This window comes from Suricata suricatta, chromosome 13 (genome assembly GCF_006229205.1).
Source record: "Suricata suricatta isolate VVHF042 chromosome 13, meerkat_22Aug2017_6uvM2_HiC, whole genome shotgun sequence".
NCBI classification, from domain to species: domain Eukaryota; kingdom Metazoa; phylum Chordata; class Mammalia; order Carnivora; family Herpestidae; genus Suricata; species Suricata suricatta.
This window is the reverse complement of record NC_043712.1, coordinates 51,069,320-51,087,038: the sequence shown is the minus strand read 5'-3', so window position 1 is coordinate 51,087,038 and position 17,719 is coordinate 51,069,320. Positions and strand designations below refer to the sequence as shown.

The 17,719-nt window shown below is 36.4% G+C and overlaps 1 protein-coding gene across 1 annotated transcript in view; it reads right to left on the bottom strand.

The window, feature by feature from the left end:
- The window catches only part of BNC2 (basonuclin 2), a 286,450-nt gene that overhangs the window by 124,746 nt on the left and 143,985 nt on the right, over positions 1-17,719 (bottom strand). The gene's annotated exons all lie outside the window — the stretch shown is intronic.

Genomic DNA, 17,719 nt, shown 5'->3' with positions numbered 1-17,719 from the left:
AGTTTCTCTAAAGTGAACAATTAAGATAACATTGTCTCCTCTATAAGGCTCAAAGAGACGCTGCAAAGATTAATGATATAATGAATGAGAGGTACTTTGAATTCGTTAAGAGAACACAAAAGCCTTAGATTGGCTGTCAGAATTATATACATATGACCTTCTAGAGATTAGAAAAGATAAACATATGAGCCTGAAAGATGGTCATCTAAACTCATAAGTCAGGGAAATGGATATTAGAAAATAACTAGGCTCAAATCCTAACTATACCTGAGAGTACCCAAGATTTCTGCAAGTTCTAAACCACTGCCTGGCCTTTCTTTACCACTCTTCCCGCCACCTGACCTCCTCACAGTACAGGCTCCTGTACATGTGCACTCGTAGCAACTCCTGTTTTAGTATGCCAGTATTTCTGCATATTAATACAGGTACTTAAAAGTACACACACACACACACACTTTTTTTTTTTTTTTTTAGTATTTCAAATGTATTTTTTCCAGGGTTCCTCCTCCACTCTCGTTTCCTTCTGACTTATGGCCACCAGAGAGTTCTTGTACTCTTGATAAATTGCTTTCTTACATCCACAGTGTGAAGCCCTTATCATTTACCCGCTGGCTTCATTCAACACATTTACTCCCAGGAATACTTTGTCAAAGAGTTCGGGTTTCCTCATACTTCATTTCTTGCAGCTGATTTGTCTGATCTTTCCTATTCTGGTGGTTAAGTCAACTTTGAATAAATAGCTTTAAAAATTAATTTAACATTTGGGAAAGATAAGGGATTCACAAGCCTAGGGATTGAAGTATTCTCTGACTCCACAGGGCATTTAGACTGCAAAAATGCAGGAATGAGGTATTATTATCCCTGCTCTTCTTCAAATATAGCTTTACTATTCAGCCTTCTGATGAGTAAGCTGCTTTGCTTATGGAATCCAGTGACCAGGTCGAGGAAAATCTGCTCCTCTCCCCATTTCCCTTCATCAACCCTCCTGGCCTGCATCAAACACTTCTTCACCAAATACACTGCTATGACCACAACAAATATGAAATCAAGAGGGCTTGGCAGAGGGGAAATAAGATGACACCAAATTTCTAATTTTGTACCTATGTTTGGCACCTATAGCCATGCATTAAGTACATGCAGATATGTGTACCTATGTGTTCAAGGGCTGGGTGGAAAGTTGTCACCCTTTCCCTTTTACTCTTCAAAAAAGGGCTGGCAGTTTAAGAAGATGAAAAGGAATAAACTGTTGAGGCTACAGAAACAAAAGTTGTTCAGAGAACTGAAAAAGCACAACTGGAAAGTAAAGCAAAAACATTTCCCTAAATATGCTTTTGAGAACATCAGAAAGTGAGAGTAATATTATAAGGACGTTACCTGATTCTTCTTCATAAATATGCCATGTGTCAAAAAGTAGGAATACTTTTACAAGCCACATAAATATGTGGTCAACATTCTCTGTAAAAGGTCAGAGAGTAAATATTTTAGGTTTGTGGGTCATACGTTCTGTTTCACAAGTCCTCATCTCTGCTGTAAAAGAGGAAGAGCAGACAAGCCTTAAACTAATCAGTGTGCTGGTGTTCTAATAAAACTTTATTTACACAAACATATGGAGGATAAAAGGGTGGGCCAGGTATGTAAAGAAAGTCAATAGTAGGTAAGAGGAAAAACTTGAGAGTGTGATTTAAACAGAAATTACCTAGGAGATGAGCCACAGATGAAGGCTTGAAAAATATTAAACTGCCCAGTTTTCAGATGTCAACTATAAATTTCACCATATATCTTCAAAGACTATTAAATTATTATTAAATTTCTTAAATGTATCAAAATTTTCTGCTTTATAAAACAAGTTGTCAACAACCTTTGGGGATGTCTTCTAGATGGGCAATGAGTAAGTGACAATTTTTTGTCATAATAACAGTAAGAACTGGATGTCTGCCCAATGTCATGATCTTCCTGCGTTTGACTGTGGAGGACTCAAGTCTGAATCTTAGTGGGTTTAGGAACATGAGGTGGGTCAATGGGGATCAATGGGTGGTAAGGCAAGAACTTGTTCAAGAGAATGAGTGAAAAAAGTACCTTTATACTTTATGGGAATAATCATCTTAAATTATTAAATTATTAAAATTCCATTTTAAAATGAAAAATTTTTAAATGTTTGTCTATTTCTGAGAGAGAGAGAGAGAGAGAGAGCGAGCGAGAGAGAGAGAGAGAGAGAGAGAGAGACAGCGTGCAAATGGAGGAGGGGCAGAGAGAGAGTGTGACATAGAATCCAAAGCAGGCTCCAAGCTCTGAGCTGTCTGCACAGAGCCTGACCCAGGGCTTGAACCCACAAACCATGAGATCACGACCTGAGCTGAAGTCAGATGCTTAACTGACTTAGTCACCCAGGTGCCCCTGAAATGAAATCTTAACAAAAACTAGGTATAAAGATATATTAAAGGAAAGCTACCCTTGGTGAAGCCGGAGTGTGTGTGGATCAGAGAGCTTCCAATCATTTGTTACTCTCTTCTTCCCTTTGACTTGTTTAATCATCTCAGTGGGACCCCTAGAGTTCCTAGAAGTACAGTTTAAAAAAAACCACTTTTCTATAAAATAAGATGCTACCAACTGCTTTGTCTGCTTTGCATCTACTCCCCTTCATTCTGGTACCAGAAACTGGATTTCCCTTTGGGGAGCCACTCTTCTCTTATGCTCAGTACCAATTATTTCATAAACTAGAATGTTCCTCAAGTCAGGACAGGAAAACCAGGATATCCCAGGCCTCTGGCCACAGCAACTGGTATAAGAATGGGCAAGTGACCTAAGTCTAAACAGTGGGATTGAATGTAGGATTTTAGTTAGAACTCTTGAAAAGTCTTCTCTTTCCTAGACATTTGTAGCTAATATATATGCTTGAGAATGAGAATCATATGGAAGACAGTCAGGCTGCAAGGTGGTCTGAGAAAGACCAAGTATTGATAATACTGTTTGATATAGAAGATAGGGACATGGCAGTGCTGAGGCTGGTACTATCCATGGAATTTTCAGCTGCATGAGCCCATCCCCCCCAAATATATATATCGGAGCACCTGGGTGGATCATCAGTTAAGTGTCCAACTTCAGCTCAGGTCAGGGTCTCACAGTTCGTGGGTTCGAGCCCCATGATGGGCTCTGTGCTGACAGCTCGGAGCCTAGATCCTGCTTCAATTCTGTGTCTCCCTCTCTCTCTGCTCCTCCCCCACTCATGCTCTGTCTCTGTCTCTCAAAAAATAAACAAACACTAAAGAATTAAAAAAAAAATCTCTCTCTTCCCATCCTCCCTTATATGTCTGCTTAAAGTACGATTCCACAGTTTGTATCAAAAAGAGGTTTGATAAGACAACCACTTTTGAGGGTACTTTTCCAGCTGGATACCATGTAATTTTAAAGCAGCTTATCAGTAGTTCAACTAGCTCAGCCCAAATTTCTCCAATTCACAATTCTAACTGCAATTCGCAATTTGTCCAATGACTGGAATGAAGACACCCTTAACAATTTCATATCTTATACAAATTTACAAAGGGTAATGGACACCATTAACATTATTAAATACATTTTATGTGGGAGGGGGAATAAAGGAAATGACGGTTTAAGTACTAACTAAATGTCAGGCATCATTCTAGGGGGTTACAATGATCTACATTAATCCTTTAAAAAAACAAAAAAATCCACAGTATTACTATTATTGGCTATTCAGAGATCAAAGGCTCAACGAGGTTAAGTAACTGAACTAAGGTCACATAGTTATTTCTCCCAAGAAAATTCTGTTTCCACATGTTCAGATAAACAGTCAGTAAGTCTGGAAACTTGCAAATCTTCATCATGTTGGAAGTCCCTAACTCCCAGCAATGTGGGCTTCTGGCCCATTACTCTGCTGAAGCAAGCATTTCAAAGGTCACCAACACCTGCCTTACTATGAAATCCAATAGCTTTTTTCCTTCATTATTCTCCATGATCTCTTCACAGCAGCTGACATTATTGATCACCACTCCTCCTATAATGCTCTTCCCCTTCATTCATGCATACATTCATTTATTCACCAGCACTTAATAACTTATCACCAAGGTAGGTGTTGCACGGAGATGCAAAAGTAATTTATGTTGTGGCCTCCATCTTAAAAAGCAGACAGATGCAATCAGTATAAATGCTATAAAAGAGATCTGAAAAAATACCGTAGGACACATAAGAGAGGGCAACCCTGCCAGGAAGGCATTGTCTCTTAAGACAACTAGGAATTCAAGTGAGAAAGGACAGCATTCTAGATATATGAATGAAGGCAGGCATTCCCAAACATTCTGTGCATCAGAAATCACCTCAAAAGCTTATGAGAATACAGATTGCTGTACCACTGCCTCTAGAGTTTCTGATTGGGTCTTAAATGGGACCAAGGATTTGCATTCCTAGTAAGTCTCCACAGGACACTGATGCTGCTGGGCAGGGGCCACACTTTGAGAACCACTGATATGTGTGAGAGAACAAACTACCCAAAGAATGTGTAATACCTGAGGCAAAATAGTTAGAGATAAGTACAAAAGAATCAGATGGGCAATCAATGAAGTCTTCATACTAAAGGCCAAAAGCTGTGGAAAGCTTATGATATAATTTTACTTCTTATTAATAGGATACAGAGAATACTAAACATTTTATAAGATTAACATGATTTAAAATTTTAGATACAAAATTTTGACAAGGCCTAGAAGTTTAACTAAAAAAATAGTTGTCAGTTTGAGTGACATGATGCATGGTCAGCAGTAACTAAACAGCCACTGACTAAGGTGCTGAGCAAACTTCAAATACAGAGCCACAACCCCCTCTAAGGAAGAGTCATGAGAGAGAGGATAAGGGTTGGTTTGAAAACTTACCATGGATGACTCTGACATATACCATTACACATGCCACACCAAAAATCACAGGAAAATTTGGGTGCAGGGATGGCCTAGAGTCAAGTGTACAGAGTAGAACATGTTTGCAATACTCCACTGGGAGATGTCTTAACTTGGTAGACTTCAAACTATGATGAGCTTACACATGAGCAACATAAAGACCTTCCAAGAGGTATGCAGACATGGAGACTCAATTTCCAGATCCTGCAATGCTCTATTTACTCTTTTCTAGAATTGACCCACCTGAGACAAGCCTGCATGCACATGCAGATTAGCCATTCGCATTTCTCCTTTAAAAACCGTACCCTTCCTTCTTTATAAAATAATGGTGTATACTCTGACTGGACTTATATAGCGCACTGGCTCAGTGAGGAAAGCTCTCCTGGGTGCCGAAATAAATGAGGCTTTGTGAAAGTCTCCTTTAATGATTAATAAAAGCACCAAGAACCTGGAAAAGGTGTGCTCTTTTCCTAAGTATACCTTTATGGGTAAAGGGTAGCTAGAACTTGATACATGGGTCTATGTTGGAATATTCAGATCAGATAGAATGTAAAATGGTACAGGAGTAACACACTCACTTCTAGCATTCCTACTTATTATGATAATGAATCACTCTTTAGAAAATATCCTGTAAGAGCAAAGCCAAAGTGTCTAACACTGAACACGGCTTTGACCCCCAACATATTCAAAGGAAAACCATTCTTTTCAATTAATTCTCATCCCAGGAATAACAATTATCACCTGGAAGAAAAGACTCTGAGTATATGAGATATCTACTCTTGTAAATTCAGTTTGAAAATTTTCCTAGACCTACAAACTTTAAGACACACTAGCTAAAACATGCGAATAGAAGTTTTGCATGATTTCTTCAGAAACATGCTGATCTCTTAATAAGGTAGTTACAACCTATTTAATCAAGTAATTTCAAAATATTTCAGTTATGATTATTCATCATTTTCATCTTATTTTTATAAATTTTGAACATTTTGCACATCCTGTTAATAAAAGTAAAATTTAATATAAATGATGAGCTAAATGCTAAAGCACTTACTTTTTAGCAGTTTGGAACTTTTTCTTTCATAAGTACATAAAAACAGTTTGGCCATGAGATCTAGCCAAATTATTAAATGTTTATATAATACATAACTCTTAACCTAATTTGTTCTTAAAATCCAACACCATCTTGTGATACACACATGGAACTCTATTATCAAGTAAGACCATGACTTTTTCGTGACTTCTAATATACTTTTCACTTCATAAAAACCTTAGATTTTTAAATAATAATAGCATTTTACTGTAAACTGAATAATTTCATTAGCTCCACATTTTATTCTAGACTTTTTCGGTAATCTACCCTATGAAATTCAGTCTACAACATATTGATGTTTTAATAATTTTTCTCAAAATGTATATTAATATATTAAATTTGTTTGAATTGAAATGTGAGTTCAATTTTTTACAATGAAAATTAAATTAGATTTGGCAGCATGATTTGACTATGAGCACTGGTGAAAATTTTCATCAACCAATATAACTAAGTCTGCAATGATAAAAGTATCTCCTTTAAAAAAAAAAGGATATTGCAGAAACTATTTGAACTAATACAGTATTTTTATTTCCCCAATCTTTTCTGTGTATACTAGAATAAATAATATGACTCTAAATGAAAGACTCATAACTAAATTTATAAATAGGCATTTAATAGGCATTAATAGGTTTAAGATTTCCAAAAATCGAGAAGGTGAATGACTACGACAACATCTGGGTAATAAGGTGGGTGATTTTCATTTCTTTCCTTTTAACAGAATTGTGTCATTTCTGGCACATAATTTGAAATGACTTCTAAGAACTGAATGACAATGGAATAAAGTTGCTAGTCTCACCTATTCATGTGAACAGGTATCTCAGTAGTTATATCTGCAAAAAAAGAGAAATGACAGTACACCTCTTCTCATTCTTACATGAAGTTCTATTCATTTACTGATATGTAAACTAATCTGGGAAGAAAAAATTAGAGCTCCATCCATTTTATTCACAGGTGTATTTCTAACAAAAGTCCACTTTATGCTTAATAAATCATAAAAATTTTTAATATTTAAATTGCTTTGAATGCTATCATCTTGATCAAATTAAACAATAAAATTTTTACTTACATTATTTTCTTAATTTGCATGGCAGACATGTGTAAGTTGAATGATACAAGACTTATGGAACATATGATTGCATTTATAGTAAGGTGAATTGGGGGCAGTGAACTGGAAACAAGAGTTAAGGAGAAAAAAAATAATAATGACTTAAAACAATGACTTAAAATTCCCAATGTTAAAAAAAAAAAAAGATTGTTGTCCTCTCAATAAGGGACAGTTTCTTAAGGACAGACTCCAAAGGTTCAAATCTCAGCTCTGTCACCTATTGATTGTATGATCTTGGCCAGTTACTTAGTATATGAAGATGTTAGGATGGCTCTTCATTTTTAAAACTCTTTTTAATGGCAAGCAAGCCAATAGCTTGAAGACCACTACCTTAATTCAAGGAAGCAAGGAAGGGAGAACATGAATCAAGACCCAGCTAAAAAGTGTGGGGAAGAAAGCAGATGCTAACAGAGGTGAAGAGGCACAGATACAGGATGACTAAGATTTTCTAGTTTGGGAGATTTGGAGGGGAAATCAACAGAGATGCAGGGGAAGTGTCAGGATTCTAGAGGAGCTGCCTCTGCAGCTGCCGGTCTATGTGAGCTGCCTCTAGGAAACCAACCACTCTTACTCTGTTCAGGTGAATCCTAACCTACCCAAGTTCCATGTCCTCAACTGTAAACAGGTACTTGACCCTTAGTGCTGTGAAAAGTAGAACTAAGAAAACTAGGCTTGAAAGAAAACCTTTTTTTAACTGTTATTTTCTGATTGAATATGTCAAAGGTGCTCATTGGAAAAAAAAAAAAAAGCTGTAAATGAATGAAAACAACAAAAGAATCATGTATAATCCCAGCTTCCAGAGACTGCTAATGTCCACATGCTGATACAGTTACATCGACTTTTTTCAGTCCATAATTTTTATATAGTTGAGGTCTACACTATGTATACAAATTTCTATATTGCTGGTGTTGTTTTTCTCACTGAACATTAGATATAGCAAAAGCACTCAAAATTATCTTAGGCTAATTAGTACCCATAAATTTTTCCATCACAGTTTCACCTGGATCAATCCCTCCTCTCTGGCCTAACTTCTATCACTTGAACACAGGCTTTTAAGACTCTCACACCTCCATTACTGCAAGTAACTCCTAGCGGTCTAGTCTATTTCTGTTCTCTCTGGTCTAATACAACCTAAATACAACCCACAAGTTGGTCTTCTCTACCTTACTCTCCCTTTATACAAAGTCCTTTATCTGGGTCAGAAGACCTTTGTCAGATCAGTTTACTATCCATCCTAGGAACTGACACAGGGCTCTCTGTTCCACCCAAAATGAGCTATACACTACCTTTCAAACATTCCCAGCGCTTGAGTATTTGATCACTAAATGAATATTTCTAGGTACTATGATAAGTTTCAGAGATTTAGTGGAGAGCCAAACAGGTATGATTTAAGCCCTCTTGAAGTTAATAGGCTAGTGAGGAAAACAGACATCTTAAACATAGTCATTAATGCACAGAATTACAAACTGGATATGTGACATGAGAACATGATTTAAACGGGTAGCATTAATTGGCTTTTTTAGGCAGAGCCAATTCTGCTAGCACATGAGAGAGAGTAGCAGAATAGTATAAGATGAAGCTCGAGAGACAAGCAGGGTTCCATCTGCTAAACTACATTTAAACATTTTTTAATTTTCATTGCTGTTTCTTAAGTGCCTTTCCTCCCTCTTATTTACCTCTCTGATTACATTTTTCTTTTAGCTTCAATTCAAGTTCTATTTTCTTCTTCCATGAGGTCTGGAGAGGTCCCTTCTTCTAAGAGCAAACTGTGTCAAAATGATATGTGTCAAACATGTACATCCCAACCATATGCTGCCCATTTACTGGATCACTTATGTCCCCTTTTATTACAAGAGCTTGATATTAAACAGCAACCATATCTGACACATAATCAACTAAAAAATGTTCAGTCCTCATATCGCTGAATGGATAAACACAGTTAAGTGAACATAGAATAGAAAAAGGCCATTAGTGTATTTGCATTGAAAGGTTAAATGTATGATTCTACCGTGCCATCAAATTCTTAATTTCACCCTGTCCCTCTCCTTTGATCTTTATACTCCTCTAGAGAACAGCAGGGGCAGGTAATTGGGGCAGTTTAGAGAGTGAGGTGGCGCTGCTAGCTGAACAGGAATTGACCAAGCCTTGCATAATCTATTCCCTTTCCTAGTACTTCAATCATTATTTGGGGGCATCCAATGGATTTCTAGGTAACAGCAAGATGAAATCTAGTATTGTTAAAGAAAATAAGCTTGATGACAGGGTGCATAGACTAGAACATAATGTACAGACATTATGAAAATCATAGCACAGATCACTAGATTTGTGATCAATGTGCTAGATTTATGGTCTCATAGCTATAGGAAAAGGTATGGATGATACAGACTTTAGACGGGGGTCAGAGAACAGTCAAACATTAAGACTGTAAGAATAGCATCTACAAAGAAAAGGTTATTTTTCTTTTATAAAAGGTCTAAAGAAAAAGAGCCAACAGATCAATTAATCTCTATTTAGTATGTGGAATTTTATCTGGTAAAAGAAAAGGGCTTAACTGTACAATATAGCTACTAGTTAGAAAAAGAAAAGAAAATTCATACAAGAGTTTTCTTAAACTGTGAATTAGGTAACTGAGCAAGCATAATTTCCCCAGATTTCCTTAAAGTGCCAAACACCAAAGCTTAAACTAGTAATTTTCTAGCTATAAAACAAAAGAGAAATTGAGGTCTGGATATCATAATTTTAATAAACATTTTGATAGGGTAAGATCCCAAAACGACACATAAGTCTGGGTGAAGAAAATTCATTTCTGTTAAAAATAGAATGAATATAAGAAAACAGCCAGAATTTTTGTGGTTCATTAATGTAAATGTGTAAAGTAAATGCAAAATAAGTATAAAACGTAATGCAAAATATGTAATAAATATGAATATACACTTTAAACCATATTGCTAACTTAAAGAACAAAGTAATGTCCTTTTAAAATTCTGTTTTCAGAAGTATAAAATAGTGCTGGGGTGGGTAAAAAATTTGCATCTATCAAATGAAATGTGAATAACTATTTTTTATTTCAATTTTTAATAACAGGAATTACTCCCCAAACCTTCAAATAAATTAAAATAAATGTAAACCTGTAATTCTACAGACTTCACTTCTAATATTTTCTGTGAAGGTCACAGAAATAAGAACATATTCAGAGAGGTTTTTTTCTTAATGTAGGAATATAAAAGTGCTTTTCACTGATCCTAGAAAATTGGCTCTCAGTAATAGTTTATAGCTCTTAGTTTTCCACAACTTTTTTAAACCTAACTTTCTTTAAAAGCCATATTCAAGTGACTTAGGTGGTTTTCACAGGAATATGCTTGAACATTTCAGGCCCTGACATCCAGTGGACTCCATGTAATAGCTGTTCAGACATGGCCATGTGAAGCTTAGAGTCATTCAATCAGAAATGAGCCAAGTAGAGTAAATTTTCAAAGCCACCTACTTTGCACAGGAAAACATTGAAAAATTTGTATGGAAACAGCCTAAAAGAAAATCTTTTATTTCACTAATTTCCAGTCTTTCCCTGGATATTTTTAATTTTTAAAATACTAATTTGAAGCAATTTTACAAGTAAAAAAAAGTAATGAAACTCAGTCTTTCATTTTGGGAGAAAGCCAAGTGAGCCTTAAACTGGAAAGCTAATTGTTTCGAGGACCCCATGTCTCTTGCCTCAATTCCCCTTTGGATTCTAAATTATAACATCATCAAGTGGTCAGCTTTTAGGAGCTCCAGATCCTAGAACACGATTTTAATTTCTAATAGATTAACATTTAACATGCGTTTTTAAAGGGATTGTTTTATGGAATTCTTTCCACAATTACTTTAAGAGTTCAGAAATAAAGTTGTTAAGGACAGGATTTTATAAGAGCAATTTCTGGGGTCAGATTTTAAAGTTTTGATTACTTACAATATTGTTCCCTTTCCTACTTCAAATACCCAAATACTCTGAATTTATGAGGGTGGGTCACTCTTCATCCTTGCTAATATCACCAATAATTTCCAATTATATCACACTTTATAATATGCACACTATACCCATATAATGATATGTCATTTCAATATAGCTAGCCCATGAACTTCTACAGGTTTAATGGGATTTTGCGTATTTAGAATTTCATCATAAAGGGGCCCTTTGGAATCATTATAACATCAATCCTTTCCCATTATAAGACTCAGCTCTCTTACTAGGAGAGCATCAGGGCGCAAGGCAAAGGCTTAGCCTACCTATAGATCGTGAGCCAGACCCTAATAAAAGCCATAGCACTTGGGGAAAACATTAATAAATGGCAATGATGACATATTAAAAACTTTTTAGTGAATGAGAGAATGAAGGCAGACAATGACTGTTATTAAAAGAAGAATTCCTTATGACTTGAAGTAATATTTAGATCTGCAATTTTATTCACTGTTTTTTGGGGGAAAACCATATAATTGGAGAAAAATTAAGTACAAAATAACTCATGTTCCATTTAAGTCACAACTTTCTGTTAACTGTCAAGGTTGAATTAATTAAGATACTTAATACCAAGGGGAGAGAAGGCTTGCTTCGAGAATTTTTTTTTTAAAGAAAGAAGAAAAGGAATCATATACAGCTGAAAGAGTTGATCCCCAAGCCTGGTGATAAAAAACTGTCAGCCCTTATGTGTGAAGGGTTTATTTTTTTCCTTGAACAAATAGTGTGTCAGTGTTTTTAAGTAAAACAAAACAAAGACCTACTGAGCCACCATAGACCCCAATTAAATTACTATACTTTATGTGCCTTAATGTGAATGGCTCTTGATTTTTTCTTGTCCCTTAATACATGAGAGATAAGAATATAAGACTCTTATGGTTCATTATGAATGTGATTCTAATCTGCAGCAAGGAAAGGGGGACAGGAGTAGTTCCAATGAGGCCCCACTGTCCCATGGATTTTAATCATCCCTAGTTGACATTTAGCTTTGAGAGTATGTGGATATGCACACATAAACACCCACAATTATTCCAGGGTAAAATGTGAGCTCCACTTGAGATTATATAGTAATATTTCAAACTGATTGGCGTTTCCCCCCTGTGGCCTTATGCATAATAAAGTCTTCACAACAGACTTTGGAAATCATTAAAGTTTGACTGAAGCACACATAAAAGTAGACTGTCAACGTTTGGTTATTCAGAAGCTCACTCTCTTGGCTAGTAGATTAAACAAGTCCTTGGTTTTATTTCTTCTCCTTCTCCTTCCTTACATGGCCCACTTTTGAAGGTACTGTCTTTCCTCATTGACAGCAACTCCATCAGAAGGTGGTTAAGTGGGAAAAGAGAAAATTTAATCTACAAACTTGACAGTAAATCTAGGAAGAGATTTGGTAATTGAACCTACTTGCTGCAACCAGGTTTGGGGATCAATGTTTCTACTGTTGTTATTCTATCCAATCTCTGGCCACCAAGGCTAGCTGAAAGTGGATTATACAAATCTTGCTTTGTTTAATTTACAGATCAATGAATTAAATGTACACTGACTACAAAACATATCTTGTTTTAAAAGCAACTATTGAAATACATTACTTGAACAAATGATTCATGTTCTTTTATTATACAAAAAATGAACTTTTCTGTAAGAGAATAATTACCCTATTCCCAATTTATTAGCTTTAAATACTAAACCTTCTTGAAGTAGCATGTATGTATATAAGAATTTCACTAAGGGAACATTGTAAATGCAAGGCATATTTATCTTTGATGGAACATATGCTTTAAACTCTTATCACATGTAGTAAAGAAGTATTTCAAAATTGAGAAAAGTAATACAAAAAGCTAGCATCTGGTAGGAAATACCTGAAAGAAAGAAATGATTATATTCAGTCTTTTTTTTTTAAATAAATATCCCCTTTGTGTCACAAGTATTTTTCCTTCCCTCTCCCAGTAAGTCAGCCTGAAATCTCATTCCAAATCTATAATCAATCTTTTTTTTTTATTCCCCCACAACCCCTTAAAACTCTGGGCTATCACACACACTTTTGACTCTGATGTGCGTTTTCTTCTGGATTGCTGGATTTGCTTAATGCATACATCAAGTATCAAACTGCTTTGCATCTGAGATTGGAGGGATAAAAGACCCTATATAAAGATTTGCTCATAAAAAAGAGGTTAAAAAGGCAGTCTTAGGAAAAGTCTAAACTAACCAAATGTTAAATTCATGAACAGAAAATGTTAAGGGCTAGAGCAATCCTTGCTGAGTTTTCCACTAACATGATCAATGTATGATTAAGCAGACCAGGAAACTTAAAGTTGCCATCCAATCCAAAAGTTACTGGTTGGCTGTTTGATATGTATGAGTTATCAACAAGCCAAATGTCTTTAAGAGTTTGAGCCATTGGCAAAATGAAACTATTTTATATCACCACCAATGTTGAATAAACCCAAACTTTCAGAAAAGAAGTCCGGTCTCCAAAAAAGATGTGAACAAGGAATGGAAATAATGGTCAGCTCTTTGAATTCTGGTTACCAATCTGATAATAATAGTGGCCCTAACTTCTACATAGAAGAAAAGTTCTATTAATTAATTCTAAAAGGCACTATCATAACAAATAAACCCAAAATTTAAAATGTAGCAACTTTTCCTTTAGATTTTTTTACTGTATTTAAAAACCAGTACTAGAAAACACTTGCCAACTTCATTTAGTCTCTGACTGAGGCACACATATGTGATCTCCTAATTTACAGCTTGCACGTACAGATGTTCACACTTAGTAAAAGGGCTTCTTAATAGCTTTTTTTAATTAAAAGTGTGTTGATAATAGGTGTTTTAAACATATCCAAACAACACAGCTGAACTGACAAATGCCTGTCTTCATGCCTCACCATGCCTCACATTGTGGCAAGATTTTATAAGAGAGAAAAGATTATGATTCAGTCACATGTATATAGGATAAATGTTACCCCAAAAACTTCCAAATGAAATCTTTCATTAATTTTTCTCTCTATGATCTGTTTCCAAGTAGAAAATGTTAGATTGCTACTAGGTTTATGTAGCCGAAAGCAGAACCACACAGCCGTTGCTTGCTGCCTGCAGTTTTTTTCCTTTGCAAAACTTTGAACCCCATCCAGCTTTGACACACTGCCTCTTCAGTTAATAACTATCAAGTTTCCCCTTGTCTCCTGTCTACTTTTCTTTGAGGCAATTGCGCACTCAGCACCCTGAGATAATAACACACATCTATAAGATAAAAGCAATGGCATTAATGTAATTGTCTGCCTCTCTCTCTTTAGCCTAATCTTTTTTTTTCCTTCAGTTTTGACTGCCTGTGTGACACCTGTTTTTGTCTCCTCTGATCCTACGACAGGTTTTCCGCTGACAAGGTTTTTGCCTGACAGAGATTCTGCAGACAAGAACATAATAAAATATGAAGAACTGCTTGTCAGAGTTTCTGCCAATGCTCACATGAAATAAAGGGAAAAAATGATTTTTTTTTTTTTATAAGGGGCCCTGTGATGGTCGCTTTTGGCCTGTCAGAGAAAAGACCTCCCTGGCCAATTTCTCCAAGCCAAACAGGTGTTTTCTTTTATGTTAAAAGTTGATTTGTTTTTTAATTTTTACGGATAGTGGAAAACATGAACAGCCAAAGAGGGGAGGAGAGAATTTCTATCCATCAGATTTTTGCAGGCAAAGAAGCACTGAAGAACTACTAAATAAAAGTGGAAGATATTTCACTCAAAACTGTATCTTCTGAATAAGACCCAAATGCCAACATCTGTTAATGATCAAACAAATTGAACTTCTCTAAAATTTATTTTCTGGCTAGTCAGGCTGCTAAAACCTCCTACCTACCTTTTATCACTTGTTTTGTTGTCTAAAGACAGAAGAAAACAGCAAAGGCGAGAACAGAGGCTGGAAAAGAGAAATGCAGAATCCAGACTAAAGGCAAGTGTCTGCGGCTGAGCTTACCACTTAGCATGGTGGAGCCTGCTGGAAAAGAAATGGCAATTAGGAGTCAGAGACTCAGATACACTTAGGAGTTTCCGCAAACCTTTGTTCCTGTGCTCCCATGTGGGCAATGCCGCAGTGGATATCAGCACACAGAGATGAAGAAGTGCCCTTCCTGAGCTCCTGAGCTAGTAGAGGGATCAGTATTACACAGAAATGACCCTCTGGTCTCAATGAAGTGCGCTGAGCTCATTCAGAAGGGAACACTTAATTGCTCCTGGGGGCAAGGGGGAGATCCCTCTTCCCTGAGGAAAAAGGGCAGAGGAAGACTGGACATGATCAATAGTGCAGCAAGTGTGAAAGCTCAAAGGACTGGGAAAGAGCTGACAGTGATGAGTGAAGGGAGGACAAGAGCCTCGGGTTTCAGTTTTTAGGATTCTCACACCAATCCTAACTACTCTACCAGCAAATCACGTTAACCTAAGCTTCAGGCCTCCAAATATATGATCTCATACTGATGGCCTAGAACAGCTATGTCTAAAAGAAATAGAATTCAAGTCAGATCCTTTAATTTTTTTGTATCTTTTAAAAGGTAAAAAATAAACAATGAAGCTAATTTTTAAGAATATATTTTATTTAACCCAGTACATAAAAAGTATTACCAATATGTAGATATATATGGACAATTCTTAATGTAACATTTTATATTCTTTTAAGATGACATTTCCAAAATCCAGTGTATACATTATATTTACAACATGTCTCAATTTGGATTAACTGCATTTCAAGTGCTCACATCTATAAGAGTGGCTTCTTGATTGGACATCCAGATCTAGAGTTACCTTTGCATTCCTTGGCGAATTGAATTTAAGGCCCAACAACACTGTCCTTTCATTTAGATGGGATTAAGCTTGCATTTGTACTGTCACCTCCCTGACTGTACGAGCTAGCTGAAAGGCCTAAGAGGCCCAAATGGGGATCTCCCTGAGCTCCAGGAAGAGAGAGGCCTTAGTATTGGGCCCCTTAACAGACACTGCTTATGACTCTACCCACTTGTGACAGTACCATTCTATACAGGGTTGGGCTATATGCTCACTAACTATTAATAGATAAATTCAAGAAGCTTTTGAAGAATTACAAACACCTACCCTCCTAGAAGGCAAACTGGTAAGGAATGGGATGCATAAGCAACATTTTATGCCTCCCAGAATACAAATCAGAATTCCTCTGAATTACCTATTTACCTCATCTGCTCTTCAATAAAGGTCAGGGGGAGAGTTCATGCTTGGAAAAGTCATCACTATGACACAACAGAAGGAAGAATGGTTGAGAGTACCAACAGATATTGCTGAGGCACACTGGGTCCTTATGCCCCAGCAAAATCTCCTTGTCTATCTGAACAGAACATCCTAAGTAAAATGAGAGGAGTGTTTCATTTATAACTCCTTCAATTTGTGTTATGCTTAACCTGGTGAACTCCAGTTAATTAAGATGTTCCTATAAACAATTAAGCTTCCTGTAGGATCGTTAGCAAGATATAAAAATTTATGATGTAATAAAGTACAATAAAATGATAAAGTGGTTAGCCCATCAGAGCACTTCACATGCAAGAAGATAGGTGTGAAAACAGGCAAAAGTAGCCTGAAATCTGCCTAAAATTAACCTACTTCTGGTTTTTGGACTCTGAATAGATAAATATTCTTAGAATTCATTTTAACTGGTCTACACTTCTCAAAATGTGACTTCTGAGAAAGTGTTCAAATAAGGACTCAACACTTTAGAGGAAACGAAAGGTATGGAACTGGACTGGATTTACTGGGGAAAACAACTTCACCTAGGGAACACTTGGCCCTACAGCCAAAAGAACTGGTAACCTAAACTTTGCCACTGGGCACTGAAGAAAACCTTCCCTAGAAGGGGAAAGAAGCTCACACCACCTGCACCTTAAAAGTGACGCTCTGGGATGTTATCATTGGTATTAAGTCCACTCTTCTCTTTAATCTTCTTCAAAACCTCACTATGATATTTAAGTATATTCCTGTTATTATTTACATTTACAGATAAAAGAGCTGAGTGACAGAGATGGGATTTGACCACCATCTGGCAAAAACAACTTTTAGTTTAAACTATGCTAAAACATGTCTGTCGCACCCTCAAAGTTGAAGTTTTACTTCTAGAAGAGGTTAGAAATAACAACCAAACCTATTAAGTAGATTATCTCATTTAATCCTAGAAAGAACCCTACAAACTAGGTACTATCATTATCCACATATCACAGATGAGAAAATAGAGATTATGTAACTTGGCCAAAGTTCTGCTGAGAGTAGGTGGTAGAACAGCACATGAACTTAAACAGAACTGCATTCTTCCCAACTTTTCTATCATGCTTCCCATTTATGATTTGGAAACTTCATAACCTGGGGCTCTAGCTCTGTATGTTTCAATCTCAAGATCCTCCCTAGAAACTCCTTGGCAGTGGACTGGCACTCTATACTTTAGAGGCCAGAATTTACCAGACTCATCTTACGTTCCATCTGAGTAAGAAGCAGCTAGGGGGGAGAAAACTGTGGGGAGCTAACAGGCAGAGAGCCCAGGACTTTGAAGGGGAGGCACTGTTTGTGCTGTGATTAAAAAAGAAAAATTTTAGGGAGTTCAAAGCACCATCCCAAAGGTAGGCAGAC